The sequence below is a fragment of the Salmo trutta genome, chromosome 3 (genome assembly GCF_901001165.1).
Source record: "Salmo trutta chromosome 3, fSalTru1.1, whole genome shotgun sequence".
NCBI classification, from domain to species: Eukaryota; Metazoa; Chordata; class Actinopteri; order Salmoniformes; family Salmonidae; genus Salmo; species Salmo trutta.
Genome location: NC_042959.1, coordinates 70450664 through 70460893, shown reverse-complemented (window position 1 = coordinate 70460893; position 10230 = coordinate 70450664). Strand labels below are relative to the sequence as shown.

At 43.2% G+C, this 10230-nt stretch overlaps 1 long non-coding RNA gene across 1 annotated transcript; it reads left to right on the top strand.

The window, feature by feature from the left end:
* The first annotated feature begins 3190 nt into the window (after nucleotides 1-3190).
* On the top strand, nucleotides 3191-9891 carry LOC115186444 (uncharacterized). The gene is made up of 2 exons (XR_003875756.1): nucleotides 3191-5305; nucleotides 5388-9891. It is a non-coding gene; the product is annotated as an uncharacterized LOC115186444 (long non-coding RNA).
* The last annotated feature ends 339 nt before the right edge of the window (nucleotides 9892-10230 follow it).

Below are 10230 nucleotides of genomic sequence, written 5' to 3'. Positions count from 1 at the left end.
CACAAACACTCTCTCTCTCTCTGGTGTGTACGCACACACACAAACACTCTCTCTCTCTCTGGTGTGTACGCACACACACAAACACTCTCTCTCTCTCTGGTGTGTACGCACACACACAAACACTCTCTCTCTCTCTGGTGTGTACGCACACACACAAACACTCTCCCTCTCTCTGGTGTGTACGCACACACACAAACACTCTCTCTCTCTCTGGTGTGTACGCACACACACAAACACTCTCTCTCTCTCTGGTGTGTACGCACACACACAAACACTCTCTCTCTCTCTGGTGTGTACGCACACACACAAACACTCTCTCTCTCTGGTGTGTATGCACACACACAAACACTCTCTCTCTCTGGTGTGTACGCACACACACAAACACTCTCTCTCTCTGGTGTGTACGCACACACACAAACACTCTCTCTCTCTCTGGTGTGTACGCACACACACAAACACTCTCTCTCTCTCTGGTGTGTACGCACACACACAAACACTCTCTCTCTCTGGTGTGTACGCACACACACAAACACTCTCTCTCTCTGGTGTGTACGCACACACACAAACACTCTCTCTCTCTGGTGTGTACGCACACACACAAACACTCTCTCTCTCTGGTGTGTACGCACACACACAAACACTCTCTCTCTCTGGTGTGTACGCACACACACAAACACTCTCTCTCTCTCTGGTGTGTACGCACACACACAAACACTCTCTCTCTCTCTGGTGTGTACGCACACACACAACACTCTCTCTCTCTCTGGTGTGTACGCACACACACAAACACTCTCTCTCTCTCTGGTGTGTACGCACACACACAAACACTCTCTCTCTCTCTGGTGTGTACGCACACACACAAACACTCTCTCTCTCTCTGGTGTGTACGCACACACACAAACACTCTCTCTCTCTCTGGTGTGTACGCACACACACAAACACTCTCTCTCTCTCTGGTGTGTACGCACACACACAAACACTCTCTCTCTCTCTGGTGTGTACGCACACACACAAACACTCTCTCTCTCTCTGGTGTGTACGCACACACACAAACACTCTCTCTCTCTCTGGTGTGTACGCACACACACAAACACTCTCTCTCTCTCTGGTGTGTACGCACACACACAAACACTCTCTCTCTCTCTGGTGTGTACGCACACACACAAACACTCTCTCTCTCTCTGGTGTGTACGCACACACACAAACACTCTCTCTCTCTCTGGTGTGTACGCACACACACAAACACTCTCTCTCTCTCTGGTGTGTACGCACACACACAAACACTCTCTCTCTCTCTGGTGTGTACGCACACACACAAACACTCTCTCTCTCTCTGGTGTGTACGCACACACACAAACACTCTCTCTCTCTCTGGTGTGTACGCACACACACAAACACTCTCTCTCTCTCTGGTGTGTACGCACACACACAAACACTCTCTCTCTCTCTGGTGTGTACGCACACACACAAACACTCTCTCTCTCTCTGGTGTGTACGCACACACACAAACACTCTCTCTCTCTCTGGTGTGTACGCACACACACAAACACTCTCTCTCTCTCTGGTGTGTACGCACACACACAAACACTCTCTCTCTCTCTGGTGTGTACGCACACACACAAACACTCTCTCTCTCTCTGGTGTGTACGCACACACACAAACACTCTCTCTCTCTCTGGTGTGTACGCACACACACAAACACTCTCTCTCTCTCTGGTGTGTACGCACACACACAAACACTCTCTCTCTCTCTGGTGTGTACGCACACACACAAACACTCTCTCTCTCTCTGGTGTGTACGCACACACACAAACACTCTCCCTCTCTCTGGTGTGTACGCACACACACAAACACTCTCTCTCTCTCTGGTGTGTACGCACACACACAAACACTCTCTCTCTCTCTGGTGTGTACGCACACACACAAACACTCTCTCTCTCTCTGGTGTGTACGCACACACACAAACACTCTCTCTCTCTCTGGTGGTACGCACACACACAAACACTCTCTCTCTCTCTGGTGTGTACGCACACACACAAACACTCTCTCTCTCTCTGGTGTGTACGCACACACACAAACACTCTCTCTCTCTCTGGTGTGTACGCACACACACAAACACTCTCTCTCTCTCTGGTGGCAAACTCTGGGTACGCACACACACAAACACTCTCTCTCTCTCTGGTGTGTACGCACACACACAAACACTCTCTCTCTCTCTGGTGTGTACGCACACACACAAACACTCTCTCTCTCTCTGGTGTGTACGCACACACACAAACACTCTCTCTCTCTCTGGTGTGTACGCACACACACAAACACTCTCTCTCTCTCTGGTGTGTACGCACACACACAACACTCTCTCTCTCTCTGGTGTGTACGCACACACACAAACACTCTCTCTCTCTCTGGTGTGTACGCACACACACAAACACTCTCTCTCTCTCTGGTGTGTACGCACACACACAAACACTCTCTCTCTCTCTGTGTGTACGCACACACACAACACTCTCTCTCTCTCTGGTGTGTACGCACACACACAAACACTCTCTCTCTCTCTGGTGTGTACGCACACACACAAACACTCTCTCTCTCTCTGGTGTGTACGCACACACACAAACACTCTCTCTCTCTCTGGTGTGTACGCACACACACAAACACTCTCTCTCTCTCTGGTGTGTACGCACACACACAAACACTCTCTCTCTCTCTGGTGTGTACGCACACACACAAACACTCTCTCTCTCTCTGGTGTGTACGCACACACACAAACACTCTCTCTCTCTCTGGTGTGTACGCACACACACAAACACTCTCTCTCTCTCTGGTGTGTACGCACACACACAAACACTCTCTCTCTCTCTGGTGTGTACGCACACACACAAACACTCTCTCTCTCTCTGGTGTGTACGCACACACACAAACACTCTCTCTCTCTCTGGTGTGTACGCACACACACAAACACTCTCTCTCTCTCTGGTGTGTACGCACACACACAAACACTCTCTCTCTCTCTGGTGTGTACGCACACACACACACACACACAAACACTCTCTCTCTCTCTGGTGTGTACGCACACACACACACAAACACTCTCTCTCTCTCTGGTGTGTACGCACACACACACACAAACACTCTCTCTCTCTCTGGTGTGTACGCACACACACACACAAACACTCTCTCTGTCTGGTGTGTAAGCACACTCTCTCTCTCTGGTGTGTAAGCACACACTCTCTCTCTGGTGTGTAAGCACACACTCTCTCTCTGGTGTGTAAGCACACCCATATTTAATGAGACGACAAACTTTAGACTGAGATAACGTGTCCTATATTCGTGTCTGCATTGTGTGCTGATCTAGAGATACCTTATCTACACAGTAATACAGGTCATTACAACAGACCTTTTGTTGTCAACATTTACATGTATTTATTATGGTACTGGCCCAGGTGATTTGGTATACCAATAAAGAACACTCGGCGGTCTCCCGAGTGGTGCAACGGTCTAAGGCACTGCATCGCCTTAAACCGTTGAGGCGTCACAACAGCCCCGAGTTTGATCCCAGGCTGTGCCACAGCTGCCGTGACCGGGAGACGAATGATGCGGCGGGCAATTGGCCCAGCGTCGTCCAGATTAGGGGAGGGTTTGGCTGGCTGGGATTTCCTTGTCCCATCGCGCTCTAGCAACTCCATGTGGCGGGCTGGGCTCCTGCAAGCTGACAACGATCGCCAGTTGGACGGTGTTTCCTCAGACACATTGGTGTGACTGGCTTCCGGGTTAAGCGAGCAGTGTGTTAGGAAGCAGTGCGGCTTGGCAGGGTTGTGTTTTGGAGGACACGTAACTCAACTTTCACCACTCCCATGTCCGTAGTGGAGTCGCAGCGATGGGTCAAGACTAACTATCAATTGGATATCAAGAAAAAGGTGTAAAATAAAAAACACAGGGCTCTATTTTATCAGATCCTCTTTAGCCGACATCCGCATAGCGCTTGTTTTGGCAGTGTCGGAGGTGGAACTGCATTAGGGTGGCAGGTAGCCTAGCAGTTAAAGCATTGGAACAGTCACTGAAAGGTTGTTGGTTCAAATCCCCGAGCCGACAGTAAAATCTGTCTGTGCCCTTGAGTAAAGCACTTTAACCTTAATTGCTCCTGTAAGTTGCTCTGGATAAGAGCATCAGCTAAATGACTAAAATGTAAATCCACAAGCAGCTCCTGGCATTATACCTAAAGTGAACATTGCCATTGGCTGCACAGAGCCGCATTAACAGAAATCCCATGCAGATTTGTTGGAACACTGGAGTGTGAGATGTAGGTTAATCTTGATTATGATGATAGAAAACCTCTATTTCATTGAATGATTTTTCAATTTGAGCATGATTGTTTCTATATAGCCTACACTTTCTGGTCCTGAACTTCTAATGTGAGCGGGACGGGGGTGTGGCTTCGTGACAATGATCGCAAGAGCAGCTGTTCACTGTTTTAACGGCTCCAACCCAGTTCCACCTCCAACACGCCAAAACATCAGCTATGTGTGTGTCTGCTATCATCTGATGTGATTTCATCCACATAGGCCTTAATATATAGTGTATGGTGCAATCTAAAACGGCATAGAATTAAAAAGGCCTACAGCTACTGCAAAGTAGTGTAATCTACATTCAATTCAAACAGGCATGTATCTATGATACCTCGACAAAGACCTACCCATAGAGATCCTATTAAATTACAAGAGGGGCTATGTCATAAACCCTCAAAGTTCCAGAATATTGTCATATAATTATAATTAGGCCTACAGTTTATATAGGTTTTATACACATTTTCTGTATATCTTCCAAAATATATGCAAACAGACCATAAATGTCTCAATGTTTGTTTTCTTGGAAAGCTGTGTGTGATAATATGATGCTTTATCCATACCTGTTACATTTACAACTTGTCTAAGTTCTAGCATCAACGGATTTCAGCCAGTGGCTGTGGATTGATTGCATTGTTTGTATGGAATGTTAATAATAATAATAGATGTAACTTTTATAGCGCTTTTCTTTACAGAAAATGTCAAAGTGCATAAAAAGCTAAATAAGCAAACAATAAATTTAGATGGTAGAGATGGAGATTGAATATTCCTTTGGCTTCGGATGAAAGGCTGGGAGTTAAGGCAGTTTGGATTGGAAAGGCAGTGTAGCTTCAGGGAGGGGGCATCGATGGTAGAGCCAGAGAGAAACAGACAGTCTGCTTCTCCGACAGTCAGTTCCTCCATAGGACCCACTCCTCCGTAGCTACTGCTCCTCCACTGCCCAACATGTAGCACCCACCTAGGTGATGCCACATCTGCTTCTCTGACAGTCAGTTCCTCCGTAGCTACTGCTCCTCCACTGCCCAACATGTAGCACCCACCTAGGTGATGCCACAGCTGCTGAAAAGATTTTAACTTTTTTATGAATAATATTGGAAGTTAATTAGAACAAATATTTGAATCATTCCACTTAAAATGGCTGGCTAGCTAGCTAGCTACTAAACATAACGTGCAGATAATCTTCAAAGTCATTGTTTTACACTACCTTCACATCACACTGGCTGGACATGGCTGACCAAAATGGCTGACCTTGTATGGTGTTATAAGACCTTTTATGTCCATTCTGGTATTCTAATTCCTAATTATATGGAAATATCTGTGCCATTAAGCAGAACATCCAGAAGAAAGGTTTTAACTATGTCTCTCTCACAGAACAGTTGCTTCAGGATGGGACAGCATTCATTTTACAGTAGGTCTAAAATGCAGTTTCAGTGTCCAACCTCACGGGAGCGTTGTTCTCACGTTTTTCATTTAGCTCTTTGATTACAATAAATTACCCTTTCTGTTTTCAAGCGTGACTGAATCCCGGCGTATCGATTCCCCTCTCCTCGCCAGGAGATTAGTCGATGCTCCGGCAGCAGGGATCGATACAAGCCGATCTAATCAAGCGGGTCGCTTACGAGGCCTCCCCAGGCCTCACACAATGTTACACCATCAATTACCTTCTCTGCCCTCGCTCTGTCTCACTCCCGTGTCCCCCAACTTCACCGGTCTGGGTGTTATGCCGTGATTAGATCATTATTAATAAGAGAGACAATAAGATGAGATATTACAATTATAAAAGTAATGGTGTTAGATTGTGGGACTTGATAGGAGATTGTCTGGAATATGATGTAGGTATGTTGGGAGTGATTACTTTATATTGCTTAAGATGCTTGTCAATTACAAATGTAGTGTGTGTGTGGCAGGTGTTCAGTATGTAATTATTTCAGAGAAGCAGGTGTCCCCCTCTTTCACTTTCCCCCTCTTCTCCAAGATCTACCCCATACTCTCTCGCTCTCATCCTCCATCACACTCCTCCATCCTCATATCCCTCCCTTTCCTCCGCTGACCCTTATTCCCTCTAGTCTTTAATGTCCAACTTTCAGAGTTTACCGTCTCATAAACAGGAGCTAGATGGTGCCAATCTTTCCCATTTGTCTGGGATGGAGCCTGCAGATTTCCCATAATGCATATTGCTGAATTTATTTACACAACAGATGGCATGGAATACAGACACAGCTTGACTTTAGATCACTGTTGATGTGAAAAAGGTGTGAAAATGTCTGACAGACTTTGATTTGGTAGAGAGCTATTGCCTTAACATCCCCAGATGTAAGCGTTCTTCAGATAGTGTTTGTGTTCTATAGAGGAACGTCTCTAATCCAATTGCATGCTCTCTGTGTAAGAGGAGACGAGGCAGCATGAGACAGCGATTCAGCTCCCCGTCCTGAGAGGGATGCTGAACACTTAGGATGAATGGATTCTCAGTTGTTAGAAATCATCTGGAGGAGCGAGAGAGGAGCGGAAGAGTGGAGATAGAAAGAGAGGAGCGAGACCTTTGGGTCTATGCAAATCACAAAGTGATTGGCTTGTAAAGTCGACCAACCAGAATGCAGGAAATGTGATGTTCACTATCAAAGTGTCACATTTAAATTGGATGAAAGTAAGACAGAATAAAGAGAGAGGGGGAGAGAGAGAAAGACTGGGGGAGAGAGAGAGAAAGAGGGAGAGAGAGCTCTTTGAACCGTCTCATGTGAGGTGTGACTGAGTGAGGTGATTTAAGTTTGTGTCTAGCTTTGGTTTCTACACATAATGGTATTCTCATACTCAGGTTTGCCACAGTTCTGAGTTCAGTTAACAAAATCTAGACCCCTGCTTGTATTGGGGTACATGGAGTTTCTGAAAAGCATTTCAAACCAGACATCACAGGGTTCACTCAAATTAAATGCAGCATGGCTTACAGATTCATAACCGATTATCTAAAACTGATGAGAAAATTCACATAGGTTGGATTTGTGGGGTTCATGTTTTGTACTGAGAACATTAACACAGCAAAAGATATCCAGAAGTTGCTAATTGCAATATCCTTAAGATTGTCACGGCTCAGTGAATGGTATGCCTAGATAGGGCGGAGAAGTCTTTGATTGTGCATGTACTTGAGAACGTCTTGAACGATTGGTCAGTTTGTGTGTAACAGTCCTCCATTGTTCTTGTAAAGACTGAACAAACACGAGAGCTTTGTGAAGTTATAGAAATTACGTCATGGTAAAACCACCTTCCCACTTGGTTATGAATGCAGCATTAGACACTGATCTATACAACTAATTGAAATGTCATTGAACATGTGTTCAAAGAATGTCTTGCCATTTCTCAGGAAACAAAACTTAAACTGAAAATATCACAACACACCTGTCTGTCTATTAATTAAGCATGATTAATAGTATACCTTATATTTGCTCTAAAGTTAAGCTATTCAAAACAACACTGGAAAGTTGAATTAAGAGAATATTTCTAAATGCTCCTAATAGGTTTCATAAACATATCAATTACTGTAATGTGGCTTTAACAAAACAAAATATCTGATGACGCAGATGTGGCTGTTTTTATAGATGCACACAACCGTTAATATTTAACCAGGTGAGGCCCTCCACCAATGAGGAGAGGCTTAGTTGGTGTTTGTTTGAATGGAGGTTTTTGTTTTAGCGCAGTGAACACTCTGCTTTATGTGTTTCAGTTAAATGTTGATATTTTGTAGAGGTCCAGACATGTTTGCATCGATTTTGAGCATTTGCAACATTCTGAAAAATCTCCAATTTTGACATGGCTGAACTTTTTCACAAATGTTTACAGGTGTTGATGAACTCAGTGTGGTTATGCTTGTGCCTCTATCAACAATAACTCAAGCTCTTTAGTACAGGTTACCCTGTATTTTCTTCAGTTATAAAATATATATTTTTTTATAGTCTGTTCATTAAACAAATAACAAATGAATTACATTTTATTATCAATGCAATTAAAATGTATTACTTTTATTTTGATTGTGTAATATCTGTTTTATCTATTGGTTAGATATATGACATTGATGAATATTACTTCCATGCAATTTCATTTTCCAATCACAAAAGTTATATCAGGGAACACTAAAGTGTACTTACCGTAGAAGTGTGTTAAAAATATCACAAAACAAATATACATGTGCATGGGAGAATTAACTGAAATTAATTTTAATAATTACTTTATTACTTTACACACACACATTTGGTTCTCAATATTCCTTAATGACAGTTACAAATGTTGTTCTGGTCTAAGCAGGTTATTCAGGAATGTAATGATTATTCCAGGGGTATGAACACTGATGTCTGGAACCTTGTTGGATAAAGCTGGTGCTGCCAGATGTAATATTTATTACAATCAATTCATAGGAAAAAAATATTAGTTGTTTTGTTTTTTCGTTTTAACATTTTAGTGAAGTAGGTAGCATCTTCTATGAAGAAAAGAAAATTACATGTTATTGTTGAAGTAGGAATTACTGCCAATGTCAAACAATTATTATTTATTAAAGTCCCTTTTTTGTATTTTATAAAACCTATAGAAGAAATGTAATTTGGAGGGTTACATTTGTCTCTCTATGCGACTTTCCATTATAAGGTGTAATGTATAATTGTTGCATCCTTTGTTTTGAGGGGGTCGGGGCGTGTGAATTTAAAAATATATGTTTTTGTCCTCCTTTCAGAGTTAAGGAATTGTGTGGTCTTCTGAGAATTGTGTGTGAACACTCGAGGACAAATTACATTATTTTCATATATATTCAGTAAAGGAAGTGCAGAATTTACTAGAAAACTGGATTTGATTCTTGATTCAGATATGATTCAATTAACTTTCTTGAGGTAATTTCTATAAATTCACAAAGTTCTCATGTTTTTGTTTAGTCTTTACAGGGACAATGGAGGATTAGTTTGTCTAAAGTGGTAAATGTTATTTTGTGATTATCTTTACTAATCACCGAGACAACGTTGGCGTGTCGTCTCTGTTGTGCTGTATGACCGGTGATACTCAGGTGAGTCTCTTTAAGTGCTCAGGAGACAGTCTAAATAACTGCACACCTGGTGTAAGAAATGTTACGATATCTGTACATTACAATTCTATCTGTGATTACAAAAGTACAATGATTAATGTTTTGCTTTAGCTTGAGATTAAGACTCAGTGGTAGAGACTTTAAGTGCATGAAGAGATCAACTGTACAAAAGTAATATGTCTGTTTGTTGAAACTATACTTTCAGTTCCTGTTGATACTATGCTCCAGTCTTCTGCTAGCACATGATAGCAATAGGAGGAAGAAGGATTGGAAAACTAACTGCAAATAACAATAAGCTGAACTCCGCCTAGCAACTTAATTATGAGTTTACATGGTATTAAAGTTAAGGAACATCACCCTGGGCGGGGTGATCCTCAGTAGGGGATAAAAAGGGAAAACACCATCTTTTGAACTGAGTGTCTAGCTTGCAAATTGCTGTAAGTGTATACTCCGGGTTGCAATCCTTATTAAACAAACTAACCTCTGATCAAATCACTTTTCCTGTGGTCACTTGTGTGCACATAGGGCAGAATTCCCTTACACTGGTTAAAATCAATCACACTGCAATGCAATCTCCATAGACAAACATTGGCAGCAGAATGGCCCATTCTGAAGAGCTCAGTGACTTTCAACGTGGCACCGTCATAGGATGCCACCTTTCCAACAAGTCAGTTCATAAAATTGCCCCGGTAAACTATAAGTGCTGTTATCACCATGCGCAATGCCAAGCGTCGACTGGAGTGATGTAAAGCTTGCCGCCTTTGGACTCTGGAGCAGTGGAAACGTCATCTGGGTTTGGAAGATGCCAGGAGAACACTACCTGCCCCAATG